Source organism: Neopelma chrysocephalum, unplaced genomic scaffold (assembly GCF_003984885.1).
Source record: "Neopelma chrysocephalum unplaced genomic scaffold, ASM398488v2 Primary Assembly neopelma1_69, whole genome shotgun sequence".
Lineage (NCBI taxonomy): Eukaryota > Metazoa > Chordata > Aves > Passeriformes > Pipridae > Neopelma > Neopelma chrysocephalum.
This window is the reverse complement of record NW_020897729.1, coordinates 10696277-10702447: the sequence shown is the minus strand read 5'-3', so window position 1 is coordinate 10702447 and position 6171 is coordinate 10696277. Positions and strand designations below refer to the sequence as shown.

General features: G+C 50.9%; 1 long non-coding RNA gene across 1 annotated transcript; it reads right to left on the bottom strand.

The window, feature by feature from the left end:
• Positions 1–940: 940 nt before the first annotated feature.
• Positions 941–2224, bottom strand: LOC113968685. Its single transcript, XR_003534601.1, has 3 exons — positions 2148–2224; positions 1585–1670; positions 941–1153 (listed from the first exon to the last, which is right to left on the bottom strand). It is a non-coding gene; the product is annotated as an uncharacterized LOC113968685 (long non-coding RNA).
• Positions 2225–6171: the final 3947 nt, after the last annotated feature.

The window sequence follows — 6171 nt, the reverse complement described above, 5'->3', positions numbered from 1 at the left end:
TGGCTGTGGGCTGCGAGCTCCCGCTCTGGCTCTCTCGTTTTTTTATTTTTTTCCCTCTCTTTGAGGTTTTTCTGGTGCCTCCAGAGCGAGCTCAACTCCGAGGTTCGTAGCTTCCCTCCCTCCCTCCCGCTATTCCAGCCCCAGCCTGGGAGCAGCCGGGAGCGCGCGGCCGTGGAATTCCTGCCTTCCTTCCCCGCGGGTGCCTCGGGAACTTCACGATGCGGCTGGTAAGGGATTGAATTCCTCTAAATAAAGCCCTAAACCTCCCCCTTCGTGCAGCTTCGGGGGGGTTTTGGGGAGCGCGGCTTCCTCGGAACTCCTTAAATCCGGGATGCCGGGGGGTGGCGGAGCCCGCCGGGACATGGATGCTGTTTGTTTTACTCGCCAGCCGGGGATGCACGGGCTGATTTCCTTAAGGAATCATGGATCAGGCAGCACTTTTTCCTTGAGGAGCTTAGCAGATGCGATTCCTAACGCGTGAGTTTATCAGGGAAGCCGAGGCGTGGGGCTGGGAAAGGGGAGAAGCATCTCCGTGCGGTGACACTTTGGAGAAGATGCCTGGGAATTGGGAGGGCTGTGCCGAGCGCTGCCGGGCCGGGATTTCTCCGGGTTTAACAGCATTTTTGCCTTTTGCTCTGCAATTTTTGGGGGAAAAAACGTGGCCCCGTGACACCACGGGGGGGGCTCAGCCTCGGGATTCCGCAGGAATCCGAGCCCTGGAACAGCAGATCAATGCAGGGCTCCCGGAGCCAAGAGTTCAGCTGTTTGCGAGCAGGGAAAACCTGCGGGGAGCGGGGCTGGATCCCTATGAAGTCATCCAGGGAACGCGGCGGGACCAATCCGGGCTCCCGCGGTGGGCAGGGGACTGAAGTCATTCAGCTGGGATTGATCGAGCCTTTATTTTTGGCGTTCCTGCCCCAGGAGTTGTAACGGGCAGAGATTCACAGATTTCCAGGCTGGTTTGGGAGCGAATCCTGTGTTCCCTCAGCAGAGCTTCCCTCGAGAGCAGCTCCCACAGGGTGTTCCTGGACATCCCAAACGGGGCACCCTCTCTGTCCAGGGCACAAACAGCCCACGAGGCTTTTCCAAACACTGCTTGGATGTGTCCACACCGTTCCAAGGCTATCCAGCAGAACGGGATGGATGGAAGTGGCTGGATGGAAACACCACAGGGTGGAAACTAAACCAGGGGGGTTATTAACTCAGAGAAAACAGAGCAGAGGGACATGAGACACCACAGGGAGTCCGAGCTGGCTGGGACTGTTTCCTCAGGCATTCCATGGGCAGGGATCCGACCCAGGGGCCGGGATCCATCCTGCCCAGACAATCCCTCCCTGCTGCTCCTCTTAACCCAGTGGGAAAGGAGGAGGAGGAGGAGGTTCAGCATGTTGGTATTGATGGATCTGCCACTGCTCCCAGCTCTCGTGTGGGTGGGTGGAAAGAAGCAAATATTGAATTATCCTTTCGACAAAGCTGGGATTAATCTGAGCTTTTATGTTTTCCAGGACAACTTGTCAGACAATGTAAACTCATTTGCTAAATTGCACAGGAAAAAAAAGGCTGCTTTAGGAATACCTGATTTACCTAGAGCTGGATGTGTTTTCATTCCTTTTACTGCCTTGGTTCAAGTTTTTCAGCTTTCCAGTAGGTTGGAGGAGCTCCACAGGAGTCTTATAAATAAAAGAAATACATAAATAATTTCCCTTGGCAATGAGGTGCTGGGACTCACTTTGTGTTCTCAGTGCAGCTCTGGAAAAGCCTCTGGCTTTGTGTCCAACACTTCCCCCCCCGCCTGCACTGTGCATTTCAAAGAACAGATAGAATGTGAGACCTTCCCTTGCTTTAAATCTCTGGCCTCTTAAAACTCTGATTTTATTTTACTTGAGGCCCCTGCAGGTTCTCACTCCTGCAGTTTGTGGACTCCTGCAATCCCAATAAAACCCAGGGGACCATTTCCATGCCCAAGGGCTAAATCCTTGGTTTGTGTTCAGAGGCTTGTACAGACCTGAAACACGGGGCTGAGATCAAATGCAAGGCAGGTGTTTGTACTTACAGCAATTTCCCTGGATGCCACAGAAAATAGAGTAATAAATGACATATTGGTTGTGCTGTGCTCTCTGAAGGTGAAATTTTACTGTTTCGGGTACCTGTGGCTCTTAAGTGTCCTGATTTCAGCTGGGAAAACACGGTAAACCAACTATTCAACACTTTTGACATCTGAAAAACCCGCATTGTGACATCCTGGAGGACCAGGAGGGCTGGAATTGAGGTGGGCAGGAGATGTGGAACCCCCAGGTGTTGTCCCAGGTCACTGTGATGTCCCCTGAGCAACAGGGGCTGGCACCTGAGCCCAAAGTGCTCCTCTGCACCAGCCTGGATGGGTAAATACAACATGCACAATCCCCCACAGCTCCCCCAGGGGCACCTGGGAATGCCCTGGGAAAAAATAGGGGTGTCTGGGGTTTAGCTGGAGTTTGGTCACGGGGTGAAGGCACCTCTGCTTGGGCAGGATGTGGAGATAATTTCATTTAGCGAGGTCAGAGAGTCTAAAAAGTGGTTTTGAGATGAAAAAAAACCAGGGCTTGGGAAAATACCTATGAGGGAACTGTAATGATCAGCTCTTCTTCAGCACCTCTGTGAGGAGGGGAGTCAGCTGGGCTGAGACAACACCTCATTTAAAGGACTCTTAAATAAGTGGAGCCCTCAAGTTGGCCTTAGGAAAACTGGGAATGGTGATAAATGGGTGTTGGGAGAACCAGGCTGACCTGGCAGACACTGAAATGAGCCATTAAATTGGGAGTAGATGGTCCAGACTGGGAGACAAAGAGGAAAGAAGCTCCCAGCCCATGGCACTGGGGGGGATTTTCTAGGCGGTCTGAGGATGGATTTAGTAACACCTGGAAGCAAGAGACCTGTTGGAGATGGTGTTTGACCCCAAGCATTGACTGTGACAATGTTCCTCAGTCACAGCCAGTCCTCCCCTGGCCAGGATGGCTCAGAGGAGCTGCTTCCTGGTGCTAAAAGCAAAATATATGTCATTTCCTAAATAGGAAAAATCAAGAATATAAACCACTCACCCACCTGAAACTCCTGCTTTCAAGGAGGGGAATCACACTGAATTATTTCTTGGGGTAGGAGAGCTGTAATGCACGAGATGATAAAGACACAATTATGCTGAATATAGGAAAATTTCCCTGTTGTAGGGTCTTTTTTTACAGCAGGCAAAACAACCCCAACAGGGAGCCAAATGAAATTTTACTGCTTAAGCACTGAAAAAGAGCTGTGACAAGCTCGGTGCCCAAATAAATACAGCCCACATTACACTGGGTAACTGGATTCAGGTTTTTCTTTAAAAATCCACATTACCAGCCCGTGGCAAAAGAAATTCGTAGTAAAACTCGGGGTTATTTTCAGAATTCAATGAGGTGTTTAAATAGGACTGTTAAATTTGGAGTGTTTAAAACACCCATAAAATGTAGGTGTTCAACAGGACTATTAAATGCAAAGGTGCTTTTCAACAGCAGCCATGCTGTGCTGGTGAGGAATTAGGACAATAAAACCAGGAGAACAGGGGGAACTTTTCCAGGAATTCCAGCCCAGGACTGAGAGTATCATCTGGTGAGGAATTAGGACAATAAAACTAGGAGAACAGGGGAAATTTTTCCAGAAATTCCAGCCCAGGACTGAGAATATCATCTGGTGAGGAATTAGGACAATAAAACCAGGAGAACAGGGGGAACTTTTCCAGGAATTCCAGCCCAGGATCAAGAATATCGTGTTGGATGCTCCATGTGAACTGCCGGATGCGGAGATTGGTGTCATCAACCCACCATGGCCAATTTTAGGGACATATCTGAAACCAGCTAAGCTCCTTAAGAGCAAAGGGATTTGCAGGAAGTGCTCCCGAGCCCTTCTTCTCCCAGCACTGCTGGAATTTCCCAAAAGGATTTGTAGGAACACTTTGTAGGGTCGTCGCAATCCTTGGCGACACAAATCCCCCGCTCCCTGCAGCTTCCCCTGCCCTTCCCACCCAGCCAACAGCCTGGGACAAGAACAAATTCCATGTGCTCGTGGTCTCTGGGTTGGTTTCCCTCCTGGGACAATCAGTTTTTCCAGGAATTTGTGGGTTTTATGGAGCACTCCCTCCTCAGTGCATTATGTGCCACCTCGGTGCATCAGCCTAAAAGCAACCAGGTGTCTGCTGGAGGGTGTCTGTGGGAATTACTGTGATTGCTGCACCTGAAATCCCGGGAATTAGCCCCATCCGTGCTGGCTGAGGGGGGAGGAGGCCAATTCCCAAGGTGTTGGTATCTCCACCCCGGTGGGGTGGGAGCTGGAGCCTCTTGGAGCAGGGAGAGTCAGCTTTGCCTTTCCCCTGCCCTGTGTCTGAGCCACCCTCTGCCTCCTGCACCCTTGGACCTGAGTGGGGTGGTGAAAAACAGGTAAGAAAGTGTTATTCCTCTTTTTGGGAGGGCTGGGAATGTGAGTGGAGAGGGATCTCCTGGAGCTGTTTGTCATCCACATTTGCACCTTGAAAGGAGAAGTGTTCAAATGTGGAAAAATGTGGAATTTGCCCTGTGGAATAACCTGCAGGCTCTGGAGAGAGTTGGCTGCTCTTCCTCAGCCTCTGTGGCTCCCATTGGCTCTGGAAAGCTGCCTTTCCCCCTGGGAAAGGTGACTGGGAATTGTAAAGGCTGTGGAGATGCTGCTGGGCAGAACCTGCTTCTCTGAGCAAGTAGGTCCCAGCCACCCAAAGCTCTGGGGTTCCCTGTGCTGGGTTTTGGGGCCGTGTCCTAAAGCTGAATTGTCCCTGGAACTCGAGTGTTCCCTCTGGTTGGGTGTCAGCAGGATGGACCTGACTTGGCCTTGGTTGTGTTGCTGTTTCCAGATTTAATAACTATGTTTGATCAGGTTTTTATGTGCTGTTGTTCCCATGGTGCATTTGTCTTCCTGAAGAACAGGGTGGGAGATTTTCTGTGGGGTTGGTGTTTGTTAAACTCAGGATTTGAGAGGAAGCAGTTTCCTCTAAGCACAAACTGGAGAAAGAAAATAATAATAATAATAAAGCCCTCTGTTCACTGTCCCAAATGCACAGGAGCTGTTCTTTGGGGTGTGTTGGAAGTGTTTCAAGGCTGGTGTCAACTGCTCAGGACAGAACTGGGAGGGTGGGGAGGCCCTGGCACAGGTTTTGCCCAGAGAAGCTGTGGCTGCCCCATCCCTGGAAGTGTCCAATGCCAGGTTGGAGCACCCTGGGCTAGTGGAAGGTGTCCCTGCCCGTGGCAGGGGGTGGCACTGGATGGGCTTTAAGGTCCTTCCAACCCAAACCTCTCTAGGATTTTGTGGTTCTGTGACAGAAGCTTTTGATTGCAGGAAATATAAACTATTCCTGGTCCAGCAGGAATGTTTTGAGAAGCTCCTCAGGAAAAGGTTGATATGTTTGCAAGAAAACTAAAGATGCCTCGTTTGGTTGCTTTTGTTGTGGTTTTTTTAAGAAGAAAACTTGCCAGACCATTTTGTAGCTTTTTCTGCACTGCTTTTCTTTAAGGAATAGAAACACCTTTGTACAACACAAGAATACATCAAAAAAATGCAGTTTTCTACACTTCAAAGCTCTGCTCCCTCTAAGAACCATCAGGAAAGAGGAAAATACTTTTGGAGTGACCTTTTCCCTTCTATTCCTACCATTTATCCCTGATAAGGAGTCCTCACTGCAGGGTGTTAATTTAGCCCATCTTGTTCATCCTTGCCGTGGTCCCACCTCCTGCAGCCCTGCCCTGCTGGCACATCCATCCCAGCCATTCCTGCCATCCATCCCAGCCATTCCTGCCATCCATCCCAGCCATCCCAGCCCTGCTGGCACATCCATCCCAGCCATCCCAGCCATTCCTGCCCTCCTGGCACATCCATCCCAGCCATCCCTGCCATCCCTGCCATCCCAGCCATTCCTGCCATCCATCCCATCCATCCCAGCCATTCCTGCCATCCATCCCAGCCATTCCTGTCATCCATCCCAGCCATCCCAGCCATTCCTGCCCTCCTGGCACATCCATCCCATCCATCCCTGCTGCACCCCAGGGAGCTTTTCCCGAGCTTTCTCTTGCCATCCCGGGCATCATCCCAGAAACATCAGGCTTGGCACCCTTTCAGCAGCAGTGGCTGGTGATCCCAGGA